The sequence below is a fragment of the Diorhabda carinulata genome, chromosome 9 (genome assembly GCF_026250575.1).
Source record: "Diorhabda carinulata isolate Delta chromosome 9, icDioCari1.1, whole genome shotgun sequence".
Lineage (NCBI taxonomy): Eukaryota > Metazoa > Arthropoda > Insecta > Coleoptera > Chrysomelidae > Diorhabda > Diorhabda carinulata.
This window is the reverse complement of record NC_079468.1, coordinates 22305776-22321650: the sequence shown is the minus strand read 5'-3', so window position 1 is coordinate 22321650 and position 15875 is coordinate 22305776. Positions and strand designations below refer to the sequence as shown.

Below are 15875 nucleotides of genomic sequence, written 5' to 3'. Positions count from 1 at the left end.
CTATTCCATCGTTCATTAAGAAGTTATTTTCGAAAAATTATATTAATAATTGATGAAAAATTAAAGACGCAAACGACGATTGAGGAGCTCAATTATGAAGATACGAAAAATTTTACTCTAGAGGAAGTTGTGCACCAAAAAGACTTCGAAGACGTTAACTACAGTTGACGCTTCAATTCAAAAATAGATATAAAAATAATTTTTCCCCTCCAAAATATATAAAATATGACTAAAAATTTTATTCAAAGCATTTCTTAAAAGATGCAAAGAAATTGCAAAATCATAATGCCATACCCCTAAAATATATGGTGAACCAAGATAGTAAAAACCTGAAATATGTCCACAATCAATTATTCAACTCCTCTTGTCCCATACTCTAGTTATTTGAACAATATTTTGAAAACAAATTATAGAAAATCAAATATTACTTTGAACGATGGGATGAATTTAACACAGTGTTTCTTACTCACTTATTTATTACTTTACACTAACACTACTCACTATTCACTAAATCACTAAGAACTATTTACTAACTTTACTGACTACTACGCCTGGCTAGTTTCTAAGCATTATAATCGTATTTAGAGTATTCGAAGTATAAGCCGTTAACAAATGAAAAGGCTTTTTTAGAAGTAATTTCTATACAACAATATAAATAATTGCCGCTGCCATAGATAATGTGAATAGTTCTACAGGGAATTATACCCGGCACATTCGCCAAACTTTAGATTTTATTAACGCAATTAAACAGGATCGACTTCACGTTCTATGTTAGTAGACGAGTTCGTAAGACATAAAGGACATAATACATTATCAAAATATCTCAGTATATCAACATCTGGAATACCCAATAACGAAAGAAGTAATATAGAAATAATATAGATTAAAGTCGTTAATACAATAAGAAACTGCGTTAATAAGCCATGAAATTATTGAAAAAACATACATTAATGATGTCTGAAAGAATAAAAAAGGTAATTTTTAGACATGATTACGTAGATAGGAAGGAATTATCAATAATATGAAAGATATAAAAGACTCAAACAATTTGAGTCAAATTTAGAATTTTATTTCAGAAAATTTGATACAATTAGGAATGATTTAATTGGAAATTTTTGCTCCAGTAGAAATCCAATGAAATCAATTAATTTGAAAGCATCTTAATTGACAATATTCATACTGAAAACAGATCCCATGGGTCGTTTTCATTTTATCACGTTGCCATGGATACTTATTGATTTATTTCGATTTTGACGTTTTAGTTGTAATACTGACGAAAATATTAATGAAATTATAGAATTAAACATTCCAAAAAATATCGTTTACAGTAAATAAAAATGTAAGGAAAGTATTTATGAACTTTCGCTATGATAGTAAGTGTCAATTAAATGGAAATTGAACAGCTGAAGAACTGTCTTTGATTTTAAAGGATAGGGCTAAGAAAATGAGAAGAAAAGACGGTACAGAGTTTGGAAAAACTACGATCAAATCCATGTGGAACCCAAATTCTTGCTTATTTGATTGCTTTTTTTGTATCGAATCAAATTTGATCAATTGAGTTGAACATAACCTTCAAGAATTTGTACTAAAAGTAAATTTTTAATAGAAAACAGAACAGAAAAGAATAAAGATGAAAAAAGTCAATACAGAGCAACATATATAACGAATTTCTTGTCTTTAATTTCGTTTGAAAATACTCAAATCTTAATTAAGTTTCAATTTATTTTTAAACGTAATTTGATGTGGAAAAGACCTAAAATCAATACGAATCATCACGAAAGTGAAAAGTTGAAGAAAGCTATAAATATCTATGGGCAATAATAGAATGCTGAAAAGAGCGGGAAATAAATGAAAAAATAGAAAAAGTGGGTAAACTATTGAATTCGATACAATGAAAGTGTAATACAAAATACGTACCAAAAACCATAACATTGAAATTCTAAGAAAAAATTGTAAAGTCTACCATGCTGAATAATTTTGGGACATTAAATCAAAATCAAATGGACCGCAATGGACATGAGATTCCTCGGAAAAATAGAAAATCGAACAAAAAAAGATTGAATCAAAAATGAAACATATAGACAAGTACTGAAGATGAAACCAAAGTACAATTGAGATCTCCCGAACAGAGAATACCAAAAACAAAACATTCGAATCCAAAATTGCAAGTAAAAATTATGACAAAGGAAAACATGTATTGAAAATATGAAAGAAACTGCTGAAGTAAAAGGGATGAAATTGGAATAAGGAAACGAAATATATTGAGAAAAAAAGTATATGTCATGACCCCGGAGTAGAATTAAATAAAAGAAGAAATAACTAACGATTTTTTTTATCGTTAAAACAGATTTCTATTTCTATATTCACGTTGTGGGTGATCTATTAATTTATATAATTATACAATTCGAAAATGTCACGTCATATTTTGAGACAGACCAAAATAGGCGAAACGTCAGTTATTACCTGTGTTTTAAAACTAATTTTTAATCAAACGTGACCTAAAATCTAGATGATGTATTGAGAAAAAGTTGAAGAAATATAAACAATTTTTGTATTATAGTTATACGGATCGGGAAAATAATAAAAAAAGACTGAAAGTGGTTGAAACGTCAAAATTTAAAAAAAAAATTTTTATTTTATAACTGAGGAGACCTAAAATCGAGGCGATTTAAAAACAAAGACATATATAAAAGGTCTAAGAACTGAAAAATTGAAGAAAAATATATTTAAAGTGATTTGAATTACGAAAATATTAATATTTATGAATATTGTTAAATCCTTTTGAATTCACTTGTCAATTAAGTATTTATTCAAAATAAACACGTACACTCACAATTTAACGTAAAATTATGGAATCAATACAAAAACAACACTCACGCGTTAAAACAAACTCAACCACCCCACTAAATACTGAAAATAAAAAATATAATTAGTTCGAAACTCGCGAACGAGTGAATTCGCGCCCTGCGTGTACTTGAGAGCCCTTCGCGATTTTAAGTTTGCCCTCTAAACAAGAAAGCAACAGTTGCACTATCCCTACAATGCGGCGCTGATGATGTTGAACGTCGCGACTTCGGGTTTAGAAGACGTGCGCATATGGTTTGACCCTCTCTGAATAGGTCAAGGTCCAATGGTATTGTCGTCACATGACCACCAAGGATGCATTTTGCATGGGTTTATTTATTTATTGTTCAATAGAGTCCGCAGTTGAATTGATGTTTTTACCGTATAAGGGCCATAATTCAATTTAATCCAATTTTATTTTTGTTCAAAGTTTTTTTTACAAATACTAATAATATTTCTGTACACTACAAAAATTGTACACTGTAATAATAATATGAATAATATCATAAGAGGAAATATAGAAATAGATGAAAAATTGTATGAAAGCAAACAGAATTTGGTTAGGTTAGGTTAGGTTAGGTTAGGTTAGATTAGGTTAGGTTAGATTAGGTGATATAATATACCTACTTTTATGAAGGTTGCTAATATTATTTTTGGTTTTTGACGCATTTAGTCACCCCTTAGTTTCAAAAGTCGGTTATAAAATATTTCATTTTTATATAATAAATTTTTGAGAATGAAATGGTGAAAAATGTTAACAAAGGATGTGAGAAATAGTTGTAATTACTAGAACAGATTATAAAAACATTTAAAAACTACACCAAGTGATATATTAATATCTGATATTTCTCACTGCAAGGAAAATTTTCAGTTTTCATCGTATGGAAGCGATGAGAAAAAAAAAACGTCGGAAGCATTGAAAGATGATGTTTACTAAGGAATGTAGTCCAGTCAGAAAAATTTTGGAATCGTACTTTTGGTAAATGTTGTCGAAATTATATGGAAATAAATGAAAAAACACGTACGAAACTGTGGGCAAAGTAAAAATCCTAAACCTGCCGGAAGGGGGCTAAGAAATTTAAAATCTACGTCAAATTATGATTGTGAGGTTATATTTTTGAAATAAAGAAAAAAGTTTAAAGTATGTTTCAAAAGTAGTAGGTTATATGATGTTTCAATTTCAATAGAAATGGTAAGAGAAGACAAAAATTTTAAATTATTCTGGTTCAAATAAAAAAATCTTATTTTTTTGTGTGTGTTATCATTAATTATATTTTACTAAGTAGTTACAGATGTTTAACAGGAATATTTCATAGTAATGATAAGAAAATTCAAATCTAGTGGGAACTTTTAATCAAAAAATTTTCATTTAGTCTTATAATTTTGTTCAATATATTAATATTATTAATTTATATTAAGAATTGGTTAATTTATTGGTTATTTCAACCAAATCTGCCAAAAATGAATAATTTTAATTTATTTTTTACCGAAAAAATACAAAATAAAAAAAAATGATGAATTAACACATTTAAAAAAACCTTTATTCTTCATTTTTATCACGTTTTCTAACAATTTTTGTGCCATTCTTCTCGAAGAGCAATCTGCAGCTGATTTAAGTCACAAGAAGGAAGATGACGACGTCTAACACACCTCCCTAAATTATCCCACAAATTCTCCATGGGATTCATATCGGAAGATCGTGCAGGCCAGTCCAGAACTGTGATTCCCACTTGATCCAAGTATTCAATAACATTTCTGGCGGTATGTGGACGAGCCTTACCATGCATTAAAATGAATTGCTCATCAATAAATGGAGCAAATGGGTTCACAGCTTCTAAACCTCTATGAGGACTTCCTCGATGTACCTCCGAGCAGTCAGAGCTCCATTATTCATGAAAATCAGTTCAGTGCAGCCGTGGAAATTAATTCCACACCAAATAATGATTGATCTCCTTTCCAAAGGCCGTCACACTCTGTCTCGATCGTCAGAGTGGTATGGACCAAATCCAGTAGTTGGGGCCCTGTCGCGGATCTCCTTGATCTTTCAATACTGACAGCGTAATAAATCGATCGTTTATTGCCGTTGTTGCCCTTGGTCGCCCACTACCGGCCCTCCTATCGTAACTATCAGTCTTCCGGAGACGCCGGAGTGCATCGTGAATGGAAGACTTCGCTACCCAAAGCGTTTCGGCAATGTACCGGCCTTCTCTGGCTAAGGTCTCATCTCCGGGTATATCAATATTTGAAAGAACCATTTTCTAGACCAAAATAAAAAGAAATATGTCTATTAATCACAGAAAAGGCTTGGTTAATGAATTAAAGATGTTCAAATGTGCGCAAAACTACTCACAATTTAGAATAGGTCTGACAGGTAAATCAATTTCAAGACAAATAAATCAAATCTGAGTTTTATCTAATTGTTTACTGATCCTGAAGGGATTAGTTCAATGCATTTAGATCCTACATTCTATATAATAACTAGAATACTCACAAAAACAAAAAAATTGCTGAAAATTAGCTTATAATAAGAAAAATATGAAGTTTTCGGTTTTTTTTTGCTGTTGAGTGTATATGTAACGTCATCTTTCGTAGTATTAACGAGAAACTTTGAAGCGTGAAAGTCTATTTTAATGTCTTATTGAAACTGGTTATGATAGAACAATGCATTTATTAGTTTTGGCCATTCATCATCCTTAATTGTACCTAATTACCTACGGTGTTCCAACGAACACTGAGAATGAACATGAACTTCACCTAATTAATGTTTTGTATATATCTCTAATGTAGATTAATAGCTGTAGTTAGTTATCAACAATTGATTGATGATTTAGCATACTTTATTTCAACGGAAAGTGTGGTTAAACAATTCCTGAAAATATTGTGTTCGATTTACCGTACTATAATAGAATTTGACATAAACGTAGTGCGGTCCATAAATTATTCGCATCATATAGTGAATAGAGAAATATGGACAAGTTTCAATATACAATTTATACTATTAACAGCATCGACATCATAAAAGTAAATCAACAATTAACCGCCTTACCTATTCCGAATCACGTGTCTCGAAATTCAATAATGGAACCTAAGTTCCATGAATTTCTTCAATTATCTCAGAAAATTTAATCCACTTGCACCTGGTTTTTTAATTAAACGTTTATAGGTTCAATTTAATTTAACTTAACTACCTGTCTATTGATCTTGGTAACTGCTCAAGCTCAAATTAGATCCTTTGCGTTTTATTGTGAGAATGGTTTGTATTCTGAAATATTTTTTATTCCATTTCTTGTTAGTAGAATTTTTATGGAAAAAAAGCAGCAATCAGTTATGTGGACAAGAATAGAAATTGCATAGAAAATTTTTGAATGAAATTAAGATGGGTTTTTCCTGTAACAAAATTTTCTAAGCCCGCTCCTTTCATAGATATCACCCTTAAAATGTAGTGGCTAAATTAGAGTGCTTATTTGTGAAATTATTCCTACAGTGCAAGAAAATTACAGATATCTAGAAAAAGGGTGGTCTGAGAAAATTTTGTTATAGAAAAGACCCACCTTAATTTCATATTAATTAATTTGTTTGTGTGTTTATAAACACTCTGTATATCGTAGTATTTATATCTATGAATTAAATGAAAAGTTCAATAATGAAATGTTTTCTTAATTTATTTAAACTGTTTTCTAACGGTGGAGTGAATTTCGTTTTGTTCACTCTGACTTGGAATTATCTCGTAACTCAAATCAAAACAAACTATTATTTATACCCAAAAAGAATTTCTTAATAATTCAAGAAAATAAACAAACAAATATAAAGAAATTCCTTGAAACTGGCTGAAAGAAAACATAAACAAATCGCCGCTATGTTAAAAATATGTATAAAAACAAACTAGTTTTGCAATTGGACGTATTCGCCAAATTTCCCATTATTACCGAACAGGACTGACTTCACGACCCATGTCGGGGACGAATTCGTAATAATAAGAAGGGTTTGTTGGGCTGGTTAATTGAGAAATGAGTTGCAAGAGACAAATTATTAATTTTAATAATGTCAATACAGTAATTGCTACTAATTTTGTTTTTGGGAGCTGCAAACCTAAAAATAGCTCTCAAGAGGAACCTTTTTATCTTACAATGGTTTAAGGGCCCTTAAATTAGTGAATCTTTCAATTATTCCCTCAGCAAGACATTTACGTATATATTCTATTCACTTAAACATCAGAAACAGTGGTGGATATACACGCAGACTGAGTAGGCTGTATCCTGGAGCAATAGGTTTCTAGGTACTGGTAATTTTGTTCAGAAATTCCTTATTTCAATATACAAAATTTGTTTCTTCATTAAGAGAGTTGATAACATTCTGAATTGAAGAAGATACGAGACTCCCTTTTCCTTCCAATGGCTTAATGCTTCTAAATGATAGATGATATGCAATAAAAAACTAGGATGAGTCTTTATGCTGAGGACGTCAAGTTACATCATCAGGAAGTTTCTATCATTTACCAGTTGTCCTAGGAATTAATTAATCTGCCGGTGTGTTGTAGCGCTTCAATGAATGAATATTTTACTAAAACAACAAGTCGTCTTCAACGTCACAACCACAAGTAATTCCCTTAGATCTAAGAGCTTGTCTTCCTCCAAGTTATTTCATACTTACATCACGATAATTGCAACTTGTGGGTTATTTTTGACGTCTGCGGATTCATGCTGTAAAGTCATTAACACCAAGGAATATTATTTCAAAGTAATAAGCAATGTTGGACTCATAGCTGAACAGTTGTTCAGTTTTTATTATAAATAAATTTTAAATATGTCGTCAATAATGTGTTTCTATTACCAAGCATTTGTTCAACAATGTAAAGCAGCTTTTTTCAGGTTGAAAGCCGCATCTGATGGACATGGGTGTCGCTATCGATTCGCAAGTTTCTTTAAGGCCACCCCTGCATGAATATATTAATATATAAATATAATTATTAAAGGGACAAATAGGATTTGTACGTTTATCAATTTCTGATATATATCTAAGTACAAATTGTTACCCTAATCTCAGAGAAATCATTATATTAACGTTACTCGATGGTGTCATCATTGACCAGATATTTTTCAGTGCATCCGCCATAATCTTTGTTGGGTGCATCCACCACATTCAAAATTTCTCGCAACACCTTTTTATCTCTGCAATTTGCGCAAAATAACTTATAAACTTCAACTTGTTCTAAACGATTATTATCGTAAAATACAAAGTTTGGAAGTTATTCGTAGGTTCAAAAACATACTTTTTTACCTTTAGAATAAAAATTTAAAATCTTCACTATTTCTATGCCGAATTTCATAAGAATCGGGCAGGCACAAAGAGTTTAGTATTTGGACTAATAGTATCACTTATTTGTTTATATCAGTTACACCCCGCGAAGAATTTAGGGATGGTGTAGGTGTGGTTGAAGCTGAAGCTGAAATTGTTTGGAAATATGACGGTATTCAAAATACTTTCGTCCCGGGCTTTGTCACAATGCGGATTTTCGATGACAGTGCCATCGATGGTACATGGCAGAACTAAAATATTTTCGCGGTTCGTTTGAATTTATAACACACAGTATCTACGTTATTCTATGTTATTCATTTCAACTCAGTTCTGATTTCGCAGTTGAATGTCCTTGGCTTACTATACAGTCATGAACGTTGGCATAACTGATCTTCATGAATGGAAGTAAAATAACTTTCCTGAAAATTGTCACACAAGCTATAATTTAATGTTGAAAATTGAGTTTTTCAAACAAAGAGTTTGGTAAATTGAAAGGATGTTTATTTTGACAAATGACATTGACAGTAATGTCACATTTTTATTACTCTAGCGCCACTATTGGTAAGTGGCACAACTGAATTTGTGTCGTCGAAATTTACACGCAAGTTGACCTTCTTATTGGGTACGTTTTGTTTTGTTTATCGGTATGACTGAACAGCAAACGACATTCACTTGGACATGAAACGTGTATACCCAAGTGGTGCTGCGAAAAAACACAAAACATAGAAAAAGCAAATCGAAATTCCTTCTATCGTAGCCACATTTTTTTTGTATTGTGTTATGTAGTGAGCTTGTCAAATGCAAGTTTTTACATAAAGATTTTAACGGAATATATAGATGATTGAAAATTCTAAGTGAAGACCTAAATCAAAAGTTCGAAACTTTGCTACTTTACTGAACATGATAGTTTTTTAGAGTCATATTCAAAATAGACTCAATGCAACAAGTTAATAGTTACAAACAGTTGCGAAAGCAAAAGGGGACTCAAACTCAAGGTCTCTATGTATGCTAGATACTGCCAGAGAACCAGAGTGGCAACCTGTTAAAACGAGGAACTTTCTTGATCACGGAGAAGCTACAGACAACGAATAGTACACATTTTTCATATACAGTCATTGTAATTGCAGGATGAGATTGTAAAATTCCTTTCCTATTCATCAAGTGATAACTTCCGTCCTACAAAACATTCCTTATTGTTTCACAAAGATATTTTCAAGGATATTCCACAGAAAAATATGTCATATATTTATTATTTTCCACTAAACGATACACCAATTTCGGATCTTTTCCAGAACAACAATAATTCCTTTCCTCGTTTCTCTGTTACCCGCAAAAGCTTCGTTTTGATTGATATTTATCGTGTTTTTGACCTAGATAAAATCACTGGACTAACGTGTGTTCTTGGAAACTTGATGGAAATCAAATTGAGTTCGGAATACATGGACAAAAATTGGAAATTGATCAATGATATTGAAACGCAACGAATAATAGTGTCCTCGAGTTATTTTGGTTTATATCGATACTACAGGAATTATAGAAAAATTCTGACATAACTTGGAAGACAGCATTTTTGTCTATTTTGATTTTTTATTTTAGTTTTTTCGTTTAATCAATTTTAATAACCTAAAGAGGTAAAAGGAGAATTGAAGAACTATTGTCAAGAGTCAAATAGAATATAGAGCCACAAATATCCACAATATATTTTCCCGCCTACCTCTATTTAAAGTATACATTTCTAGGTCTCATTTTATGGAGCAAAGTCGCACATTCCCTCCCTAGAAAAGGGAAAATACTCTCCTACAAAACAGATTAGACACTATCATATGTCTGCAATACAGCAGGAAAATTTATCAACCGAATGGTTGGAAAAAATACTATTGCCAAGATTCCTAAAAGAATTTTTAAAACTGCCTCATGCCATACATTATACAAAGCATAATTGCAGGTTACTTGCAAATTCTGGAGAAGACATTCTTGCTTTAAGGCAACTCATACGATTATCGCTGAAAGAGACGTGCATCAATCTCTGCGAAAAATTATGAGCCACTAAAGTTAATGAAATTGATCAACCAAGTACGAGAATTTCTAGGGAATAAGTACTAGCTAGTTTTGTTAATGAAAATATTCGGAAAACTGCGTTGGCTCCAGCTCTCACTTCTACTGGTGTATAAATAATTACTCTGCCACAAATTGAAAATATGTGGCAATCGAAATATTCAGATCTAAATCCCTGGGACTTTGAAATATAGTTCATCACATTCTATGGCTTCAACCCAATGTTCACCAATCTCCAATCTGATAGTCCGGAGTAAATCCTAAATGTATTCGCATCAGTTGTCAACTATATACCTTGGCATTGAGAGCTCGACCATCTGGAATGATTTTGAAATACACTGAACCTTCAAAAAGACTTTCCGGTCTAATCTAACTCTCTTTGCTACAGGTCCTGGTCCTGGTACTTTGTCTGACCACATCACTGAGGTACCCTTTGTAATTTACTCCAAATGGTCTGATCTTTTTTGTTATTTATTGCTATCTCTGCATTTTCATGTTACAGAAAGAATCATTTCGACCGAGCGCATGACATTTTCTTGACTTCAAATCATGTAATCTATCATAGGACTCAAGTCCTACATACCCCGCAATGACAGGACTTAAGTTTCTCAATAGAAAAGGTACTTCACATTTGTCTCTGTCATTTCCTCTCCATTTAAGTTTGGGAATAGCAGACGCATTGTCGTAACCTCACAAAACCCTTTTCTCCAACAAATAAGGCCAGTTTTGTAGCAAAATATGTCACCAAATCAGCATAATTTTCCTAAATAAACAATGATTAATATTCATGTAACTTTTCGTCGATTTTTTCTACTATTTTGCCTCGTAACTCTTCCTTATATGGGTATTAAAACTAATTTTACTGTCAGATTCACTTAAAATTTTATTGTGACTTTAGAAACATTATGAAAAACTAACAATATTTTCAGCGTAACTGAATTTTTATTTCGAGCTCTCGTAGCAGTTTTTCATTCATGTAATAACCTCAGTTAAGCAGAGATAATATGGAAAAAAACTTGATATTTACATGGTACAAATACAATTTTGAAAATTTATTGAGCCATTTCCAAGCAATTTCCAAGAAAGAACAAATAGAATTTTGTAATATGCGCAATATTTCCTCACGGAATTCTGACGATAAGGTTATCTTTACATCAAATTCATGCTGTTAAGACATGCAACTAGGCGGTTGGAGAATGGACTTACTGTAAAGTTGAATATAATTAAATTTAGTTCTGTTTGTTTAGGAAAATGACCATTTTAACATACGAAGGACAATTTTCAATTTGTTTCGCACATTGTAGGGAATATAGTGATTTTTATCATATGTATGAACAAATATTCAAATATATCTTAATCCTGCGAATTACCACATCGGTCATAAACAACAAAATCCTTCTTCTGAATTCGATACAGTAAAGTAAGCCTCCGCTGTACACTATAATGCGGAAGAAAATAGACTTGGAATCAGAGCCAGACATCCGGATATACGGTCAAACAGAAATAATCACATGATATCCAGAGCGATCAAGAAAGAGAAAAAAATATGATAAGATTCACAGAATATCCAATCTAGAAGACTTTTCAGATATTCACTGTATATTTTACTGTCGGAACAAGACACAATAAATGATGTTGGATCTTCTGGATCCAACGGGAATTCGTTTCTGGTGAGCTGAGGATATTATGGAGATTTACTCTACCATCTGTCCAGTATTTTAGAATCGTCGTGTATTATATTTGGTAGTCCAACTGCAATAAACTAGACTCTGGTTTAAATTCATATGACAAGGGTGTAATCTGTAATAGAGTGATCGGTATAGTATAAATAGTAACGGCAAGAAGACACATCGAAGACCTTCGTTGACGCGTTCGAAGGATAATTCCCATCCTTCACACATATCGCGAACATCGATCATTTAATGCAGGATGGAGCTTCGTATCAATACTCGTTGAGTGGCTTTCTCCAGTACCGCGTTTTTACAAGATTACAACGCACCTAATCGAATTGAGTTTGAAGAAGAATTCGAAAGTCTCCACGGACAGCCTGACAGTTTCGCAGTACCTGCCTTTTCGTTGAGAAACGATGATCAAAATGGGTATCAATATTAATCCTTTTTTGAATGCCGTCTGTAATTTCTTTTAATGAAATTATTTTGACGTTGCATTAGAAACTGCTGTAACTCTAGAAAACAAGTGAACTATTTAAACTCAGAATTGTCATATAATTTTGAGCTAATTTAAATCATTAATTCATCAACATACATCAACAAAATAAAATAGATTAACACATAAGATATCTTACATATCGTGATGTGTACAAAATAAGAAAATTTTCACACGTCCCTATGAATCTCTGGTGCGCCAGTATATAGCGTAAAATACAGAAAAAGGAGAACTGAATAAAAGGAAAAAAAATGCTTTCATAAATTCAGAAGATTTATTTTTCTGAGACAGTTTTCTGGTCCGTTCCATAGTTTCCGCTAGAGGAAAATTTATGAAGAGCTGCGATTTGCGTCTAACTCCATTTATAAAATTATTGAATATGATGGATGATACATTACGTTGAAGTGTTTTTCATCAAAAAGCAGAAATTTGTTGAAAACTCGAATATTACAGTGGATTATCTCATCCTTTTAAAGCAATTTTGCACTCATCTATTTCTATATATTCTCCATTACTTGAATCTTTTATTCTTAATCGCCTTATATCGTAAATATCAAATGTGTGCTTTTCAATGTATCCTCAATTTGTTATACTTTCAATAGATTTTTTATATTCCTAATACACAGTGCACTTTAGTTGTTATTGTCACTGTTTTCTCTCATTTTCTATTTATATTTTTCCAATCTATTTCAATATATATATTGCTACAGCTCTCGAGACTTCCTCAAAAATAGGAATTAAAAAAATTGATTACTACACAATTTACATCCCTCTTACATTGTCACAGTATTATTTTTGTTAATTTGGGACGTGTTCTACGAGCTCTTTCTATGATTTAAGATATCCACGTTATAGTCCCGACAGTTTAAAACAGTTTCTTGTTCATAGCGCAGAAGTATTCAGTCCAACGTTACGGTTAATACGATGAGTAGTTTTTTTGAACTGTCTCGTTCTTGAGAACGATTGGAATCGAATAAAAATATACTATGATTGGATGTGTATGATTTTTTACAGTATGAAAGTTATTTGTGCAGTACAGCAGTACCATATATAGTTATGTCAACAATTAGATTTATGGGCATCATATTGTTTTACCTGTTTACTTATTGGTAGCGATAGAGCTTGTAGGATGAGAAAGATGCTAGTGGAGATATTAATAGCCAGATTCTACTTAAGCTTGGAGGATAATATCCAATTACATGGAAGGAGTAACCAATATTATAACACATTTGGAGTTTGTTATTTCGTTGAATATACAGATACATTAATATTCATTAATTAATATCGAATTTTGTGGAGAATTTGATTATTTTTGGACAATGGAACGTTGCGAATTTTCTTTAAAGACATTGAAAGTAAACTATAGAGAAGATCTCAGTAAATACGTAAGGTATTGCGTGGATAAAATCACAAAGATGATAAAACTTTTCCAATGTACGTTTTTTTTGAGGATTCTTACACAAAACCTAAAAATTTTTACCGTTATCCGCCACTGCATATTTCAAATTTATGTAAAATGGGATTATTACAATTCCTATTATCAAAAAATATCGATGTAAAACGTACGCATGTTCAAAAAATCATATCTACCAAAATATTTGTAGCATTGAGTTGAAATTATAGAGAAGTCTTAATAAAGATATGATGTAACTGGGAAAAATTCAAAATGTCCGTAAGTCATCCATAATCGAAAATACGTATCAACAAATATCGATGTAAAACGTACGCATGTTCAAAAAATCATATCTACCAAAATAATTGTAGCATTGAGTTGAAATTATAGAGAAGTCTTAATACAGATATAATGTAACTGGGAAAAATTCAAAATGTCCGTAAGTCATCCATAATCGAAAATACGTATCAACAAATATCGATGTAAAACGTACGCATGTTCAAAAAATCATATCTACCAAAATAATTGTAGCATTGAGTTGAAATTATAGAGAAGTCTTAATACAGATATGATGTAACTGGGAAAAATTCAAAATGTCCGTAAGTCATCCATAATCGAAAATACGTATCAACAAATATCGATGTAAAACGTACGCATGTTCAAAAAATCATATCTACCAAAATAATTGTAGCATTGAGTTGAAATTATAGAGAAGTCTTAATACAGATATAATGTAACTGGGAAAAATTCAAAATGTCCGTAAGTCATCCATAATCGAAAATACGTATCAACAAATATCGATGTAAAACGTACGCATGTTCAAAAAATCATATCTACCAAAATAATTGTAGCATTGAGTTGAAATTATAGAGAAGTCTTAATAAAGATATGATGTAACTGGGAAAAATTCAGGATGTCGCTTTATCAAACATAATCGATAATATTCAATAATCATCATTAATATCATTCCCTGTTATAAAATTTTATATTTATTTGGGGCTAATAACACTAGCTTGACGACAAAATTTTAGTGGAAATTGACTATCAATAGCATGTTCATTGCTTTGTTCGACTTTTATAAATTGAAACGTTGCAAAAATTCGGCTTTACGTTGCTAAACAATCGATGGAAACATCTTCACGTCACTGCTTTTGTTCCATTGTGAGCAAACACGGCACCCATCTGGCGCACAGCTTTCTGATATCCAAATTTTTAGTTAATATACGATGTTTGAAATGCCTAGTATGTCTGCTAGCTCGCACTATCACCTAGTACCGCTTTGTGGATTTTCTTAAAGTTGTGCTAACTGAAAACGTTCTCTATTGATAGCTAAACAACGTGGTGTCTTCAAACTTGGAACTTATGCTGTACAGATTGTGTACTTTCTAATACAACAACTACCTCCATCTCTAGGTCAGGCTAGGTACTTCTAGTACCATCCTCGTATTTTCAATAATGATATAAGATCGAGAATAATTCATCGTTCTGTTATAGTATTATTGGTTGCATACCATATAGTACCCTAATCGCTTGTATTATTTTATTTGCTTACAAATTTAATATATAATGGATACGTCGTTATAAATTGCTTCCTATTAGTTATTTACTGTCTAGATATAATGAAGAGAAAGTTTCATACAATTGTTTGCGATTAAATATCCACGATTGTCTCCTAATGACAATTTTGGACTCTAAAGATATTTGAATTAATCAGATAATGCTGAATTAGTATTAATAGTTATGAACACAACTACTTTTGTTTCTAAAATTAGTTTGGGGAAAGATGATAGATATAGGAAATATTAATAGCCAGACTCTAATTAAGGCCTTAAAATAAATCAATGTCCGACGACTTCAATATTTTCTCCTGTAGGTCCATTCCGTCTATTCTCCTTTGATGTTGATCGATGTCTTATGATGTCGATTCACGTCAAATCGTATCATCTGGCCATTGGGACCAATTGGATCACATTTTGGTTGATTTAATTAACTTTTGCCTAATAATGCCCAAAATTTCTTCCGCTTCGGTACATCTACAGCTTTACAGAAATGAAATGTAAAAAACTTGAGCTCGCTACATGATTTCTCGCTGCTACAGACTGTTATTGATGTACTTGAATTC

The 15875-nt window shown here is 31.7% G+C and overlaps 1 protein-coding gene across 3 annotated transcripts in view; it reads right to left on the bottom strand.

Moving 5' to 3' along the window:
• Positions 1-3032, bottom strand: part of LOC130897845 (uncharacterized) — a 34846-nt gene extending 31814 nt beyond the window's left edge. The window contains exon 1 of one of the 3 annotated variants that reach the window (XM_057806772.1): positions 2834-3032. The gene's annotated coding sequence lies outside the window, so the exon portion shown is untranslated. Of the gene's footprint in view, positions 1-470 lie in introns of all 3 variants that reach the window. The other 2 variants (XM_057806769.1, XM_057806770.1) reach the window with 2 other exon arrangements.
• Positions 3033-15875: the final 12843 nt, after the last annotated feature.